Source organism: Salmo salar, chromosome 12 (assembly GCF_965601325.2).
Source record: "Salmo salar chromosome 12, fSalSal1, whole genome shotgun sequence".
Taxonomy (NCBI): Eukaryota; Metazoa; Chordata; class Actinopteri; order Salmoniformes; family Salmonidae; genus Salmo; species Salmo salar.
The window spans coordinates 34,474,519-34,493,254 of record NC_138302.1 but is presented as its reverse complement, the minus strand read 5'-3'; the positions used below and the strand labels follow the sequence as shown (position 1 = coordinate 34,493,254).

General features: G+C 40.5%; 1 protein-coding gene across 3 annotated transcripts in view; it reads left to right on the top strand.

The window, feature by feature from the left end:
• Positions 1–2,189: 2,189 nt before the first annotated feature.
• Positions 2,190–18,736, top strand: part of LOC106564888 (testis-expressed protein 2) — a 52,718-nt gene continuing 36,171 nt past the window's right edge. For 2 of the 3 annotated variants that reach the window (XM_014131379.3, XM_014131377.3), the window contains exons 1-2: positions 2,190–2,399; positions 3,174–3,266. The gene's annotated coding sequence lies outside the window, so the exon portion shown is untranslated. The remainder of the gene's footprint in view (positions 2,400–3,173; positions 3,267–18,736) is intronic. The other variant, XM_014131378.3, reaches the window with a different exon arrangement.

Genomic DNA, 18,736 nt, shown 5'->3' with positions numbered 1-18,736 from the left:
CTAGCCAACCCTGCTTTAACACTATTATTTGACTATTAGATGTTCAATGCTCCCTTAGTAAAAAAAATATTTCAGCAGGAATAGTTTGACCATATTAAAACAAAAGTTCAGTTCATGTAACAGGGTTGACCTTAAAATGAGCCACAGATTCCTTAAAACGAATCACTAATAACATGAAATAAATAATCATCTTTAGAAATGACTGTCAATGCAACAAAATAACTAAGGCTTTACAATGATGGTGAATAAATACTTGGATATATTTTGGGGTTAAGTGGGTTACAATCTTCCTGGAAGTCACAGTGGGTGCATGGAGTGTTATTTGAAAATACTGGATTTTGGCACTTTAGCAAATCTTTATTCAAATAAAAAAATTCGGATTGATTGAATTCTCCATGTGGTCTATATTAAAGGGCACTTCATTGAAAATAAGTGTTTTTTAAAATGTAATATTGGTGCACAATTTCTTCTTAAAATATCAAAAGGGACTCATTTCGTGGAACAACCTAACTACATTAAAAAGTATATATAGCAAAAATAATAATAATAATAACTCAATGTTAGGATGGTGTTCCTAATGTTTGGAAAACTCAGTGTATATTTGCATACTCAATGTATATTTGTATACTCAGTGTATATTTGCATAGTCAGTGTATATTTGTATACTCGGTGTAGCTTTACTCTAGCTCTTCTTCCAGTGTGAAGTAATTGGTAACTTGGTAAACTATTTTTATATTCTTAGATTTGTAAAATGAAGTTGAAATAATCAATAATTTTCATCTATTGAAACGGACATAATACAAATACATTTGACTGATCTTGAGACGTACACATATACATAAGAAGACTACAGTTGAAGAGTAAAGTAATATTTCACTAACAGTTAGTGGGGCTTGACGGACTTGAGAGGCAGTGAGGACTTATTAAGGGAATAAATAAAAACAAGACAAACATTACATTTATTCTGTGTCACAACTCATTACCATAACCTGGCCGGGGGAGTTGGTAGGCAGACAAACGTCATCACACTGCAGATTTCAGATACTGTGCCAACTGCCATGTTTCTTTCTGGGCAGAATTATCTTTCAGCTTGTCTGCATGCAAGGGGCTTAGTGATTTAATTTAGAATACTTTGAGTTTGTAACTTATCTTGCTTGTGGTTCTGTATTTGAGAGATGAAAGATAGTTAGGAAGGGAGTGATTGAATTGATTAAAGACATCTTGAACAAGCAAGGTATGGTGCAGAGTTGTTTCTCAATTCTCTTTGTTTATTTTTGGTATTGCCTAGTATTCTATAAGAGTTCGAATAGAGTCTGTGACTAATCTAAACATAGTCTAAATGTAATTTCTATAGAGTAAAAATGTTCATTAAATGTAATGTAGCTAGATTCCTGAGATTATTTTCTGTGGTGGATACAAACATGTCCCAAATGTATTGGGAGAGTAGCAACAGTTATAAATCATTAACACTAGATGGCGATGCTTTCATTACCATACAAGCCTTTATTCCAATCAGTGAAGTCCATTTAAATTGCACTTTTCTCAACCAAGGACAATCTCAAGCTGTGTGAAAGTCATAAAATGGGCATAGCTTTCAGGAGGTCGTAAAAAAAATCCAACTGTGATTTAAATTACATTATGATCTTGATTATATTCAATACCGCATCAATGTCATGGTCATCAACGGGTTAAAAAAAAATCTAAGATAGAATCCCTTTATATTATCTGAGAACAAGCAATTCCCACAAAAGTTATGTTTATTTTTCCAACGGATTCAATGACACAAATAATAATCTACTCTTTGAAATCAAGAGACGGACTGAAGCATCATTTCAAGTGAATGCTGTGCATTTGGTGTGCATGTTAGTGTATTTGATGGCTAGATAGTCAAGAACAATTATTTCTTATTTTTGGTAGTATTATGAGACAATCCACAGCAGAAAGATCTAGAGACCAAAGTTACAAAGTGTATCTGTGTGCTCTAACTGTGCTCCATTTATAACCTACAAAGGCCTATGTCATTTTCATTTAACATTTTTCCTAACCTTTTTATCTGTGACATGTATTTCAAGTCCATTTTGTAGTCCTAAAATAAAAATATTGGGAAACAATCCCAAAATGTCTGTATAATCAATCCCCGAACGGGTTCGGGTTGATGATCCTTCTTATCGACTTTGATTACTCTAGCCTTGGGAGACATTAATGGTTTTTTTCACTCAGGAACTCTGCTTCCAGCAGGTAGCTGTCAACAGGCTGGGCATGAAATGAGGCTCGGACTACGACGCAGTACTTGGAAGTGATAACAATACAACGTTTTGTTACTGTCCGGTGAACTGTTCATATTCATTCAGTGGATTTTGTAATGCTGCTCGCTTGAGAGATTATGAACTCGGGACACGGTAAGCTCGCGCTTGTTTAGGCAAAACACACCTCTTTATCAGAGTTTCAGTTTTGACACCTTTGGCTTTGTTGTCGTGAAATGTCACGTAGCCAGTGGTTTACAAAGATTGTTTTTCACAAACGACTTCGTTGTTATTTCGTAAAACAAACCATTTCAATCAGGGGTTTCACAAGAGTGAATGTTGAAATGTAAAAGCGAGAGTTGTTTTGAGACAATTAACGTTTGCTAACTAGCTAGCTACTAGTAACTAGCTAAGTTAGCTAGTCATTAGGTTTAGCTGCATCCAAAACTAAACTAGGGAGTTTGCTGCGGCTTTGTTTCACCCATAGCTAAACGCTAGCGAGCTACTGTTAGCTGTCAAAGCTAGCAGTGTATGCATAGTTTATTGAACATAAGCTTACTAATCGATTAAACATTGCCCGTGTTTCCTTATAGTTCATAACATAAGCAGGAAGTTGCTTTCATATGTTTTAAACTGTTCTTTGAAGCAACTAAAAAGCCAGATGGGTAACGTTAGTAGCTAGTTATACTGTTGTGGCCAGCATTTATCTCAAATGCAGACTATGGGCAAATTGGAATACATCTTTGGAAACATTTCTCACCTGGGCAAATGTTTGAGTGATGACATGATGAAAACCACATAGTTACACAACTTTTGACTAAAGGATTTGTATGGCAAGTCCAACGTGACATTCAGTTAGTGTGTGTTGTGCAATTGCACACGTTTGATGTACAAACATCTATATGACCATTGTTGAATTGTTCTCTTTAGCAGATCATTGAACACTATGGACATGTGAGAGTTGACTCTACATGAATGCAGATGCTGAGACAATGCTGGATTGAATGGCACTGAGGATACGAGGTAAGCACTTTGCCGGTAAATTTAAACTGATCATTGATCCATTCTCTGTGACACAACTGACCTTTGAGAGAGAGGGGAAAGAAAATAAAAGATAAGGATAAAGAGAGACACTGATTTCTGTAACACACAGCCTTTATTCTATTGGAAAAGATTGAGATTGCAGCGGCAGTCAAGGATAGGTTCTAGGCGAACCATAGTAAGACACACAGGGCTTGTGGTAATGGCTGGAGCAGAATGAGTGCAATGGTATCAAGTATGTGTTTGATGCCATTCCATTCGCTCCTTTCCAGCCATTATTATGAGCCGTCCTCCCCTCAGCAGCCTCCACAGATCAGTATGTCTCTTTTCAGCCCAAACAAATACAAGAAAATAAACGTCATCACTGACATTCTCTGCTGCTGAGACGAGGGCAAGATGCCCTCTGCTGTTTATTCTTTTTGAGCAGACTGAGGTATTTGTTAGGTACCTTGAAATAGATTTGACTAATTGGCCAAGTGAAAAGTAAATGGCTGTCTGTGGCTGTCATTCAGCACTGTGATAAAATAAACACGTCAAATAAACAAGTCCTGTGAAATGATTATTCAACCGTTTTCCTGAAACAAATGTATCCCAAGAAAGACTCAGCAGTTTGGGTTTAGCAACCTTTTGCACTTGTTGTAGGCCTAGGCTTGTTTATTTCATATACAACAAGTATTTTTTTCCCCAGGGTGTTTTCCATAGGCCTATATGTAAGGGCTTATCTGTTTGTGCTCTTGATCATATGTTTGTACTATTGATCATTATGCAATGTCCTGATAGTGTGTGCGAAACCTGCTTAATGATCCACTGTTGGTTGCACCCTTTTTACACTGCCCTCTAGCATGAGTCATTTCAAGGGGCCTCCTCATGTGTACTCAATACGATATTCTATGTGCTAGGCAAGCTACCGTTAGGCAAATTCTGGAATCAAATTCTACTAATTCTGGCTCTACATCTTTTACTTCACTCTCGCAACACATCACCTAGCCTAACACTAAGGCTATTAATAGAATTGCTGTGTGTTTTAGTCAAAAGCACTTTTCCCACATCTGAAAACGTCATCCGCACAAGAGACATGGCCTTGAGTAGTGTGAAATCCTCTGGATTTGTGTGTCGGGCTAGAGTTAGAACATGTGAAAGCGAGAGAATGGATAGAGTGCCTTAAGCACCTGTTTAAGACTCACTAAGCTTAGTCTAATTTGTGTAGCAGGTGCATCAGAAAGAGAAGTCACACCTGTCCATCAACAGCAAAACAGGAGGCATAGTGAAATGGATGTCTGTTATACAGTAGAAAGGGAAATCAAATCAAGCCTTCAGTTCCTGTCAGGCAAAAGCTGCCGTGAAACAAATGTTTGATTTTCCTCTGGTAGTCGTGGCGACTGTTCACTTTGACCACATTGGCACAATGTGTCTCGAAGTCTCAGAAGGTCTCATGTTAATTTTAGGCCAGATAGTGAGCCCCTACATAACAAGTTAGCAGAAAGCTAACTGATTTGAGTACAGGCTGAAATGTTATGGGTTTTTTTTCAAGCCGAACACCCCATGCTTGTTGTTTAACTTTTGCGACTGATGACGGATCTCCATCTATCCTGTTTTGCAATGTCATAGAACAGGTGTGTGTAGGCTGTTCTCTTCACAGTGCAGAGGCCTCCCTGTAGATTGCTGGTAATACCACACTGTGTTATTGTGCGTTTTCTCAGTCGTTAGACTGGGAAAATGTGCTGCTTATCACAGTTTTATGCTGGGCCTACGGATTACACTCTGTTGACTCGGAACCGGTTCATGGCTTTACCCCTGACTCACTACTTGGCCATCTGGCCACCTAAATATTTCCAAGATGTTGGTCTATTTTTATACTCAGGCTCATTTCTCCTCCTGCATCAGTCACCAAATTAGCATTCATACCATTTTGTAATGGCTCTTTATAGAGCAGAGCACTGAGTTGTTGACTCAACTGTACTGTTGTCTTGTTGCGTCATGGTCCACGTCACACATTAGCCGTTCAGAGGTCGTAACAGGTGTGGCAGAAAGCTGAGCAATTGTGGAGGAACTTTCCCTATTACACTAAGGCACAGAGGAGAAACTCACCACATTGCCCTGCCACAGCTGATCAAGTCCAACAGGCTCTTCCTATCAACCCGAGCATGTCTATGCAAATGCAGGTCAACGCTGGTGACGATTAACTCCACGGAATGGCATTGTTGTTGGTTCTGATCTCAACAGGTTTGACTTGGATTAAGGCAGGAGGGCACAATGGTTCAATAAACAGGCTTTTCTTTTGGCCTTGTTACCCATTTCCCTAGTTGGCCCTATCTGTAGCTCAGTTGGTAGAGCATGGTGTTTGCAACGCATGGTGTTTGCAACGCCAGGGTTGTGGGTTCGATTCCCACGGGGGGGCCATGTATGAAATGTATGCATTCACTACTGTAATTCGCTCTGGATAAGAGCGTCTGCTAAATGACTAAAATGTAAATGTAAAATGTAGTCATGAAATGCACTCTCTTATCAGATCAGACAGACATTTGTAGCATTAGGTGCTTGGGCTAACTGAACCTTCTTCTGAAGTGCATCCCGAAACAAATTATGCAAATCAATCCCCCTTATCAGTTTGTCTTTTATGAGGAAAAATACTTATCGATGTTTCACAATGACTCATCGTTGTTGTGATTTGTGCTCTATGGAATGTGCTCTATGGAATGTGTTTTATGCAGAGCCTCATGTGAGAGAAAGAGGCAGAAGTGCCAGTGCTTGAGTAATCTGTTTTGAAATATGCTTGATGCTAGTTGTCGGCCGTTTCTATCACCATTATTCTGTTCTTGGCAAGACCGATATTCTTCCCGGGAGACTGGGCTTTTTTTTTAACCTTTATTTAACTAGGCAAGTCAGTTAACCTGTTGAGGGTAGGGGGCAGACAGGCCACTTCCTGTAAAGGAATCTCTCAGGTTTTTGCCTGCCATATGAGTTCTGTTATACTCACAGACACCATTCAAACAGTTTTAGAAACTTTAGGGTGTTTTCTATCCAAAGCCAATAATTATATGCATATTCTAGTTACTGGGCAGGAGTAGTAACCAGATTAAATCGGGTACGTTTTTTATCCAGCCGTGTCAATACTGCCCCCTATCCCTAACAGGTTAAGAACAAATTCTTATTTTCAGTGACGGCCTAGGAACAGTGGGTTAACTGCCTTGTTCAGGGGCAGCGCGACAGATTTGTACCTTGTCAGCTCGGGGATTCGAACTTGCAACCTTTCAGTTACTAGCCCAGCGGTTACTAGCCCTTTTGGTTATTAGCCCAACGCTCTAGCCCAACGCTCTAACCACTAGGCTACCCTGCCACTAGGCTACCCAGACACGGTCTGGTACATTGACAGAGACAGTGATCAACATTTCTCTAAAACTCAGGCAGCTTCTGGTGAACAACAGGGATTTATAGTCCTATTAATTTATTGAGAGGCGGTGAATAGTTGCACAGTTAGGCCCGCTGTTCTCACACGGGGCACCAAGAGCAGCACATCAGTGCGCTGTTGAATTTACTTCTTTTCCTAGACCATGTGCTGTGTGTATAATAGCAAAGTTAACCAGCATATTGTTGTTGAGAGCAATGCGGCGGAGGCAGCAGCAGAGTTAGGAGACGAGCAAACAGCCGTTGCCTTATTAGTCTAAGAAAAGTGAGGAGAGAGGAAAATGTTCCCACATCTAGTGGAAAGCCATCCCAGTAGAGTGGAGGCTGTTATAGCAGCAAAGGGGGACCAACTCCGTATTAATGCCCATGATTTTGTTTGACGAGCAGGTGTCACATACTTTTGGTCATGTAGTGTATGTCTAGCTACAGAAATAAGACAGATCCTACTTGTTTTGCCTGTTTGAGTGTTTGTTTAATAGCCTACTGATTCCGTGAGCGCCGAGCCTCACGCAACCACATGTCAGATAAACAATTTCACAAATTTGGCTGTTTTTAATATTTGCTGTAATCAAGGCTTTGCACTTGTTTTCCGTTAAACAGCCTCTCTGGTGTTTACACTGTTCCTAATTGTCAGAGAAATTATATTTATTATAATAATAATAATAATAATAGCCTAATAACCCTCCTTTTTCTTGATCTCCTTTGTATTGTTATTATTACTATTATGATCATTATAATAAGTAGGCTAATGTCATTATCATTAGTATAGCATCCTTGTATAACCACCATTGAGCTGTAACTTACTTTAGATCTTTATTTCAATACTTACAGTGCATTTGGAAAGTATTCAGACCCCTTGACTTTTTCCACGATTTGTTAAGTTACAGCCTTATTCTAAAATGGATTCATTCGTTTTTTCCCCCTCATCAATCTACACAATATTCCATAATGACAAAGCAAAAACAGGATTTTAGACATTTTTGCAAATGTATTAAAATTAAAAAAGGATCACGTTTACATAAATATTCAGACCCTTTTCTTTGAGACATAAAATTGAGTTCTGGTGCATCCTGTTTCCATTGATCATACTTGGTGTTTCCAGAACTTCATTGGAGTCCACCTGTGGTAAATTCAATTGATTGGACATGATTTGGAAAGACACACACTCGTCTATGTAAGGTCCCACAGTTTGTTATAACCAATTTATTCATGTGACTGTGATACACTATATGTCAGGCCCTATTGGTCACGTGCATGCGATGCATTCATGTGTCACGTAAAGTGAGCCAGGGTTGAATAGGGAATGTTTTTACTAAACAAATGACGTATTTCAGTAACAGTCAAAAATGGCTGTAATTATGTTGCAGCTTCAGCAACATGGACAGCGAGATTGACACTGATGTTCTGTGGTGGTCGCTGCAGCAGGGAGGAGAGAGAGAGAAACAACGGGTGCTAGTCACAGTCACTTGCTTTCATTTAAAAAAAAATTACACAACGCAGCAAGTCTGAGCCTGACCTGGCACAATCAAATCAATTGCGGTCGGACTCCCATTAGCCTTCTGTGTGTCTTAATTTTTTTTAGCAAACCGTGCGCTTTAAGCATCAGACAATCTCAGTGGATATAGTTGATTTGATTAAAACACTTCTATATACATCAACTGAAGACACCTGGCCGAGACTTCCAATCACAGCGGATCACATTGTCCGTTCTGTTAACAGGCCCCTCCAACACCAATGAAGATTATTTCAATATGGCAGCTATTCATTTTGTCTTCATAGCTCAGTGATTCCTCGTACTCCTGAGAGCGGTCTTGTCTTTTTCCCAGGTCTCTGAAGACCGTTGTTTGTGCAGACAGGGTCAATGCCCTCGGATTTCCCTCAGAAATAATGACCATTACAGAAACATGTCAACCTGTTAGCTATGAGCGATAACGGAGGTGGGTCAGGCATAGTCTCTGTACCTAGCAACAGGCCTGTCCATCATCCCCTACCTCCAGGATACAATTACTTGTTTACCAGGAGAAACAGCGCTGATACAAGGAGGGTGGGAGGGAAATAAATATAGACAGAGTATAAATGATACTTCCCAAGCCAATGTCTGTCGCTTTTAAAAATGGAGATGGCGAGGCAAGCTGTGATTAGTTGCGTCAGGGCTTGAGTTCTGGTTCTGAGATGAAAACAGACAGAAATAGAGATGTGTCATCTAGAGGTCGACCGACTAATCGAAATCGGAATGGCCGATATTTTATTTTTATTTTATTTTTTTAAATTGCGGCCGATTTCAAGTTTTCATAACAATCGATAATCGGTATTTTTGGCCACCGATTTGACGAATATTTTTATAGATTTTTTATAAAAAATTGTTTTTATTTTTATATATATATATTAAAAAATATATATATATATTATTTTGATTAATTATTATTTTATATTTTAAACCTTTATTTAACTAGGCAAGTAAGATTAAGAACACATTCTTATTTCCAATGACGGCCTAGGAACGGGGGTTAACTGCCTTGTTCAGGGGGGATTCATTTTTGCAACCTTCCGGTTACTAGTCCAACGCTCTAACCACCTGCCTTACATTTCACTCCACGAGGAGTCTGCATGGCAGGCTGACTACCTGTTACGCGAGGGCAGCAAGAAGCCATGGTAAGTTGCTAGCTAGCATTAAACTTATAACAAACTATCAATCTGAACATAATCACTAGTTAACTACACATGGTTGATGATATTACTAGTTTATCTAACGTGTCCTGCGTTGCATATAATCGATGCGGTGCCTGTTAATTTCTCATTGAATCACAGCCTACTTCGACAAACGGGTGATGATTTAACAAGCGCTTTCGTGAAAAAAGCACTGTCGTTGCACCAATGTATCTAACCATAAACATCAATGCCTTTAAAATCAATACACAAGTATATATTTTTAAACCTGCATATTTAGTTAATATTGCCTGCTAACATGAATTTGTGTCACTTCTCTTGCGTTCCGTGCAAGCAGTCAAGGTATATACAGCAGTTTGGGCCGCCTGGCACATTGCAAACTGTGTGAAGTCCATTTATTCCTAACAAAGGCCGTAATTAATTTGCCAGAATTGTACATAATTATGACATAACATTGAAGGTTGTGCAATGTAACAGGAATATTTAGACTTAGGGATGCCACCCGTTAGATAAAATACGGAACGGTTCCGTATTTCACTGAAATAATAAACGTTTAGTTTTCGAAATGATAGTTTCCGGATTCGACCATATTAATGACCAAAGGCTCGTATTTCTGTGTGTTATGTTATAATTAAGACTATGATTTGATATTTGATAGAGCAGTCTGACTGAGCGATGGTAGGCAGCAGCAGGCTCGTAAGCATTCATTCAAACAGCACCTTCGTGCGTTTTGCCAGCAGCTCTTCACAATTCTTCAAGCATTGCGCTGTTTATGACTTCAAGCCTATCAACCCCCGAGATTAGGCTGGTGTAACCCATGTGAAATGGTTAGCTAGTTAGCGGGTGCGCGCTAATAGCGTTTCAAACGTCACTCGCTCTGAGACTTGGGAGTGGTTGTTCCCCTTGCTCTACATGGGTAACGCTGCTTCGAGGGTGGCTGTTGTCGATGTGTTCCTGGTTCGAGCCCAGGTTGGAGCGAGAAGGATGGAAGCTATACTGTTACACAGGCAATACTAAAGTGCCTATAAGAACATCCAATAGTCAAAGGTATATGAAATACAAATCGTATAGAGAGAAATAGTCCTATAATTCCTATAATAACTACAACCTAAAACTTCTTACCTGGGAATATTGAAGACTCATGTTAAAAGGAACCACCAGCTTTCATATGTTCTCATGTTCTGAGCAAGGAACTTAAACCTTAGCTTTTTTACATGGCACATATTGCACGTTTACTTTCTTCTCCAACACTTTTGTTTTTGCATTATTTAAACCAAATTGAACATGTTTCATTATTTATTTGAGGCTAAATTGATAGTATGTATGTATTATATTAAGTTAAAATAAGTGTTCATTCAGTATTGTTGTAGTTGTCATTATTATAAAGAAAAAAAAAATTGGCCGAATAATCGGTATCGGCTTTTTTTGATCCTCCAATAATCGGTATCGGCGTTGAAAAATCATAATCGGTCGACCTCTAGTCTCATCCCAGAAAGCCAAAGCACAGACAGATGAACTGTCATTTTGGACCCGAGCTGTGCTATTCCAGATCCTCCAGTACACGAGGCCGCTACCTAAGTGATAAGTCATGGATGTTTCTTGGCAGCTCAGTCCATTTCAGACCACATTAGTCACTTTCACTATTGATCAAAGTACCAGAGTTCATCATTAACAGTCAGCTTAGAAATGTCTAGCCCCTTTGGTTTCTGTTATATACAGTGTTATTAGCAGTGCAGTATCACAAACTATTGATTGTTCTTCCATGTTGGTTTGTTCCTCATTTTCTACAGTCTGTCTAGCTAGGTATCAGTTCTTCAGCACTGTTGTCTGCTGTAGCGTACGGTTGCCTTGGAAGTTGGCTGTTGTGGAACTGTGTCGAAGTGGCAGGAAAACCAAATTACTCCAGACAGATAAGCCAGTTAGGCTTTCACTCTCTTAGGTGTCTGTCCTTGTTTGCACACTTTCACTTGTATGCGACTGTGCGTTCATGTGCTTGTGTATCTGGATGACTGAGTGTGTCCGTTAGCCAAGGGGGAGACAAAGTTGGAAGGATTAGAGTCAGTGTTGGTGAACACTGCAGCAGTAGACGGCTGGACAGAAAGGCCAAGTAGATCAGCAAGGACCGCAGCCTCCCGAGCCACGGCCTGTTCACTCCGCTACCATCTAGAAGATGGAGACGGGACAGGTGCATCAAAGCTGGGACCGCGAGACTGATAGAAGCTGTTTATCTCCAGGACATCCGACTGTTAAACAGTCAACACTAGCCGGCCTCCGCCCAGTACCCTGCCCTGAACCTTACTCTGTCACTAGTCGGCTACTACCCGGTACTTTACCCTGCACCTTAGAGACAGCTGCCCTATGTACATAGTCATTGAACACTGGTCACTTTAATGTTTACATACTGTTTTATCCACTTCATATGTGTATATACTGTATTCTAGTCAAGGCTCATTAAATGTAACTACTGCTGTACACATTTTCTATTCAGATAATGTCCATACTTGGAGGCTCCACGCTGACTTTTAGTAGCCTATCAAGTAGCCTATCAGAAGTTTCTAAAGCCATGACATAATTTTCTGGAATTTTCCAAGCTGTTTAAAGGCACAGTCAAGTGTGTATGTAAACTTCTGACCCACTGGAATTGTGGTACAGTGAATTGTAAGTTAAATAATCTGTCTGTAAACAATTGTTGGAAAAATTACTTGTCATGCACAAAGTAGATGTCCTAACCGACTTGCCAAAACTATAGTTTGTTAAATAAGAAATTTGTGGAGTGGTTGAAAAATAAGTTAATGACTCCAGCCAGTGTATGTGAACTTCCGACTTCAACTGTATGTACGTATAGATTGCATTTCATTTACTGTTACAGTAATTAAAATATTTAAAGAATGGTGTACTTGTTGGACATTTTACTGCATTGCTAGGAGCTCGTAGCATAAGCATTTTGCTGCACCCGCTATAACATGTGCTAAACTGTTTACACGACCAATAAACTTTGGTTTGATTTGAGATGGATGACAACAAATCTTAGACAAGAGGACTACTGCCGGAGCTGCTCATTTAACTCCCCTAAACATAACAAGGCTTCTTTTCACAGCCAGAAAGCTAGAAAACTCCTAGGTTTTCTTGACGTAGACTAGTTGATAATGATCAACTTGAGTAGGTTTTCCTATGTAATACCTGGTATAACATCTGGTGTCTGCATCCACAGCCAATTAGACACCAATCTGAGTTTTCCACCTCATCAGAATCAAGTTGTTGTGGAATCAGTTTCAGTTAGCATCTGAATAACAGACGTATCAAAATGTGTTTTATAACACTCGGAGTGATTCGTCCAAGAGTTGTAAAATACATTGTTTTACCGTGCTAAAACTAGTAAATCCAGTCAGTTTTATAGGAATGTCTGATGAAGTTCATATTGTTCCACTTGGTTTTTATATTGTTGGATTTGGAACATGTCCACCTTAATTTATTGCCTTTTGTCAACAGTGTCAGAAAAACGTTGTACCCATAAACTGTTGTACAGCACCACTTTTCAGTGCGTAGGTCCCACCCTGGTACAGCAATTAAAACTGCTCCAAGTTTCTAAGTGGAAACGAAGCTCCCATATCACAATAATTAGCCTAGACTATGTAGACCATGCCCCCTCAAAGGAGAACTGCAATTGTTATGTCTGGAATTATTGCTTTAGTTCAAACGAGCTCACCTGTGGGTGGCCTTTTTGTGTTTAATAACAACAGCGTGAACTCTTGAACCCTTGGTTCAACTTGGTAGTCAGTAGCAGACCCAAATGGCTCTGGGTGTCGGCTCAGCCATAGGGAGAAGAAATTAACATTGTAGCCGTAATGGCTGACTGTGCCAACAGCCAAAGTTGTCTAGCTGCGTCGGCCATGTAACCAGAGCAGTGGAACAAGATCCCTGTCTGTCGGGCAGCGTAGCAGTTCTGTTGCTGTCAAGGCCGTGTAGCTCATTCAAAGATAATGAGGGCCTGTTTAGGAAGTTGAGTGGTGTTTAAGTGAGGAGTGCATTATTTAACATGGACGGCATGAGGGGTCAATGAACCGATATAGCTCACATTGATTCAGCCTAAAGTGTGCATGTTAAATCCTTTCCCCTCTACTGGGGCCATGGAATTATGTAAGTGACTTAGAATGGGAACCCTGATTGTCATTCTCTTTAATTTAATCAACTACATTTTTATTTGTCACATGCGTCGAATATAGCAGGTGTAGACCTTACTGTGAAATGCTTAGTTACGAGCCCTTAACTCTATTTCTTGAACTGCATTGTTGCTTAAGAAAATATTTACTAAATAAACTAAAGTAAAAAATGAAATAAAAAGTAACACAAAATAACGAGGCTATATACAGGGGATCGATGTGTGGGGGTACAGGTTAGTCAAGGTCATTTGTACATGTTAGTAGGGGTAAAGTGACTATGCATAGATAATAAACAGAGAGTAGCAGCATTATAAAAATGGGGGGGGTGTCAATGTAAATAACACGCTTTTTCAGCTCTGCCCACAGATTTTCTATAGGATTGAGGTCAGGGCTTTGATGGCCACTCCAATACCTTGACTTTGTTGTCCTTAAGCCATTTTGCCACAACTTTGGAAGTATGCTTGGGGTCATTGTCCATTTGGAAGACCCATTTGCGACCAAGCTTTAACTTCCTGACTGATGTCTTGAGATGTTGCTTCAATATATCCACATCATTTTCCTGCCTCATGATGCCATCTATTTTGAATTGCTCCAGTCCCTCTTGCAGCAAAGCACCCCCACAGCATGATGCTGCCACCCCCGTGCTTCACGGTTGGGATGGTGTTCTTCGTCTTGCAAGCATCCCCCTTTTTTCTCCAAACATAACGATGGTCGTTATGGCCAAACAGTTCTATTTTTGTTTCATCAAACCAGAGGACATTTCTTCAAAAAGTACGATCTTTGTCCCCATGTGCAGTTGCAAACCGTAATCTGGCTTTTTTATGGCGGTTTTGGAGCGGTGGCTTCTTCCTTGCTGAGCGGCCTTTCAGGTTATGTTGATATATGACTCGTTTTACTGTGGATATAGATACTTTTGTACCTGTTTCCTCCAGCGTCTTCACAGGGTCCTTTGCTGCTGTTCTGGGATTGATTTGCACTTCGCACCGAAGTACGTTCAGCTGTAGGAGACAGAACCCGTCTCCTTCCTGAGCGGTATGACGGCTGCGTGGTCCCATGGTGTTTATACTTGCAATACTATTGAGTATTTCTGAGGTCTTGGCTAATTTTCATTTGATTTTCCCATGATGTCAAGCAAAGAGGCACTGACTTTGAAGGTAGGCCTTGAAATACATCCACAGGTACACCACCAATTGACTCAAATGATGTCAACCTATCAGAAGCTACTAAAGCAATGACGTTTTCTGGAATTTTCCAAGCTGTTTAAAGGCACAGTCAACTTAGTGTATGTAAACTTCTGACCCACTGGAAATGTGATACAATGAATTATAAGTGAAATAATCTGTCTAAACAATTGTTGGAAAAATTACGTGTCATGCACAAAGTAGATGTCCTAACCTTCTTGCCAAAACTATAGTTTGTTAACAAGAAATTGATGGAGTCATTAAAACACGTTTTTCAACCACTGTAAGTGTATGTAAACTTCTGACTTCAACTGTAGGTATTACAGACTCGGTCAGGGAGAGGTTCAAAATGTCAGTGAAGACACTTGCCAGTTGGTCTGCGCATGCTCTGAGTACACGTCCTGGTATAAACTGTCTGGCCCCGCGGCCTTGTGAATGTTGACCTGTTTAAAGGTCTTGCTCACATTGGCTATGGAGAGCGTGATCACACCGTCATCTGGAACAGCTGGTGCTTTAATGCATGCTTCAGTATTGCTTGCCTCGAAGCGAGCATAAAAGGCATTTATGCCGTCTGGTAGGCTTTATTACTTACATATTGAAACCAATACCCTTGGCTTGCTATAGAAATGTAGTGCCCTATAAAATCTTCTTTTTTTTTTGCCACGTTTTGTTTTTCCAGGTTAAAGTTTTTAGCTCAAAATAGAACAAATATTTTATGTTTTTAGTCCAAAACAGTACTTAAACCACATCATTAGACCAGTTTTGAGTTCTGGGAAAAATCTATGAAAGTGATATCATTCTGCTAGGTAGGCATAGGCTTCTTTATAGTTAACATTTCATTGAACGTTTTTGGGAAAGCCTTTCCATCTACCAGCAGACGGTTTTATTTTTTTTTATTTTTTTTAAGAAAAAAGTGTAGACTAGACACACACGACACACACTGACGGGCATTCCTGTGCCGTTTCAGAAAGTTGCAGGAAAATACAAATCTGATGCATTTTGTTCAAGTCCTGTGATTAACTTTGGCAAATTCAATGAATTGTCTAATAAGTTCAATACATTTAAGGCTCTGTTCAATCAGATCCACTTCAGGCAACATCCTCATAGCAGTTGTTTTGGCGGTGTCGAGGTGGAACTGCATCAGCCCTCTCAAATCCACAAGCGGCTCCTGTCATTAGAGGACATTTGCCATTGGCTGTAAGGAGTCGCATTATGTGAAATCCCATGCAGCCTTATTTACACGTTAGAACGCTGGAATGTGAGACGTAATCTACACCTCCATTAGGCTGATAGAAATCCTCATTTACTCTTTCTGAACTTCTAACGCGATTGGGGGATCACCGATGTGGGGTACTCACCGATTTTGACAGCTTCCATGCAGTTCCAACACCGCCAGAACATCTGCAATCGCCATGTAATGCTTGCCTACTTAGTTCAATAAAAAATATTAAATCCCTTTTAATGTCTGGATTCTGTGAATCCCTCTGCGTTTTCCGCAATGTGGATTTTTATAGGGCCCTAGAAATGGTCTGTTGAATTCACCTGCAACCTATATCTTTACCTTGAGACACAGACTTCAGATCTATGTTGTGTTCGTACATATCCAACATTACTAGATACACTGTGGACTTGGGACGCCAGCGATACGGATGTTTTGGAAGATGCATGTGGCGGGACAAGCCAAGAGCATGTTTTTGGGGTTGTTAACCTCGAGTGACCGCTTGTTTTATATTAGCATATGGTCAGGGTCGTCACGAAGGACCAGTGAACCGTACCGGAGGCCGCTGGCGAGCGAGAAGAGAAGGGACATGGAGGACCACCCTCCAGCTCTCTCTCTCTGCCTCCCTCTGATGCTTTGCCTCTCTCTGTCTCTCTCTCTCTCTCTGTGTCTCTGTCTCGCTGATGGGCATGTCATGAGCACTCTCTTTGCCTCTCATAAGTTCTCACATCTGGCATCCTGCACTAGGCTAAGTGTCCTAAGTCTTAGTGGACACTGGTGCTCTGGTTCTCTGCTGCCAGTGACTGGAACGAATTACAAAAATCGCTGAAGCTGGAGACTTACATTTCCCTCACTAACTTTAAACATCAGCTATCTGAGCAGCTAACCGATTGCTGCAGCTGTACATAGTCCATCTGTAAATAGCCCACCCAATCGACCTACCTCATCCCCATATTGTTTTTATTTACTTTACTGCTCTTTTGCACACCAGTATCAATACTTACACACTATCATCTGCTCATCATCATCTGCTCATCTATCACTCCAGTGTTAATCTGCTAAATTGTAATTACTTTGGTACTATGGCCTATTTATTGCCATACCTCCTCATGCCATTTGCACACACTGTATATAGACTTTTTTATTTTTTCTATATTGTGTTATTGACTGTACGCTTGTTTATTCCATGTAACTCTGTGGTGTTGTTTCTGTCGCACTGCTTTGCTTTATCTTGGCCAGGTCGCAGTTGTAAATGAGAACTTGTTCTCAATTAGCTTACTTGGTTAAATAAATGTGAAATAAAAAAAAATAAAACTGGGCATGGCGTCACATACTGTACCCATGCCAGCCAGTCCCTTTCTCACTGAAAAGAACAACTGAACCACAACAATACCAGAAATGTTGTTTGGAATGTATTGGAAATCTATTGAACCTTTTTATCTGTGTAATAATGTAGCCATTTGGAAAGAAATAGGCTACTGTTATGTAAGTAGCAGCTCAGACATGGGATAGGCTACCGTTAGGCCTGCAGCATGTTTGTTAATGCCTTTGGGCTTTTGTATAGACCAGTGGGTAGGTCCTATATAGTGTGCACAGTAGTGAATGTACGGTACAGTATCGGGCCTGGGGGAGAAGTATCAGGCCCTAACCCGGACCTTTCCTGTTTAAAGAGAGCATGAGAGAACTTCTCTAAACATCAGGTCCGTTTACATCATTTTTTTATATAGACTTCTAACTATTCTGGGTAACTGAGCACGCTCCCCAATCAAGCCCTGGCCCAGAGCATTGCCCTGGCAGCAGTGACACAGCTTTTCCCTGGAAGATGCCTCAGGAACACAGTCGGCTCCTTGTTTACGAGTGTCTCTTTGAATTGGTAGTTAGTGAGGCTTGAAGAAACTTCCTGCAAGACTGCTATACCCCCACCCCCACACCACCACCACTACTACATCCTCATTCCAAAAATACTGTTTTAAGCCTGTGCACATGCACTCTTGAAGTGGTATTTTCAGTATGATGGAGTTCTGACTGCATTGACAGGCTGCCCTGTGGCGATCCTGTCTCATTGACTGGGATATTTTTACCCAGCCTGTTAGCCCTGGCCTGTGCATCAGAAAACTCGCACACTGGTTTTAAATTGGCTTGTGTGTCAAAACTCTCCCTCTCTTTCTCGCTTTCACTCTCACACAAACATGTTTATTCATGCACACTAGTACAACACACTTACTGGTAAACACAACATATGCAAACAGTCAGGCCTCCAGCTCTCTGATCCTCTCATCTAGTGTTCTCTGTGGACACACACACACACACACACACACACACACACACACACACACACAGCCAGGCCTAAAGCAGGCAGCCAATGGCAGGTGTTTTAGCGTCTGTGTGGGAGTGTGTGTGGGAACTGTCAGGTGGTCTCGAGTTCTCTAAAAGTGTCAACAACAATGTCCTTAGCATGTGGGTGGTAGAGCAGCTTGTGTTCTGTCCCGTGTATTTACTGGCCGACGCTGTCATCAGTTTTTTTCTTTTTTTTAAGCGGTGTCCTAGTTTAATAGCTGGCTGTGCTCACGCATTAGTCAATGAGGCTTTCACTTTTAGAGAAGTACAATCCAGAGAAATGGAGTTGGAACACCTCTCTGAGTGTCTTCTTCACTTGTCAAGCGGAGCCGTGTATGTTAACACTGGCACACAGGTTGTACTCTCACAATCAAACACTTCGTATAAGGCAATGAATGTCAAATCAAATTGTATTTGTCACATGCGCCGAATACAACAGGATACCTTACAGTGAAATGCTTACTTACAAGCCCTTAACCAACA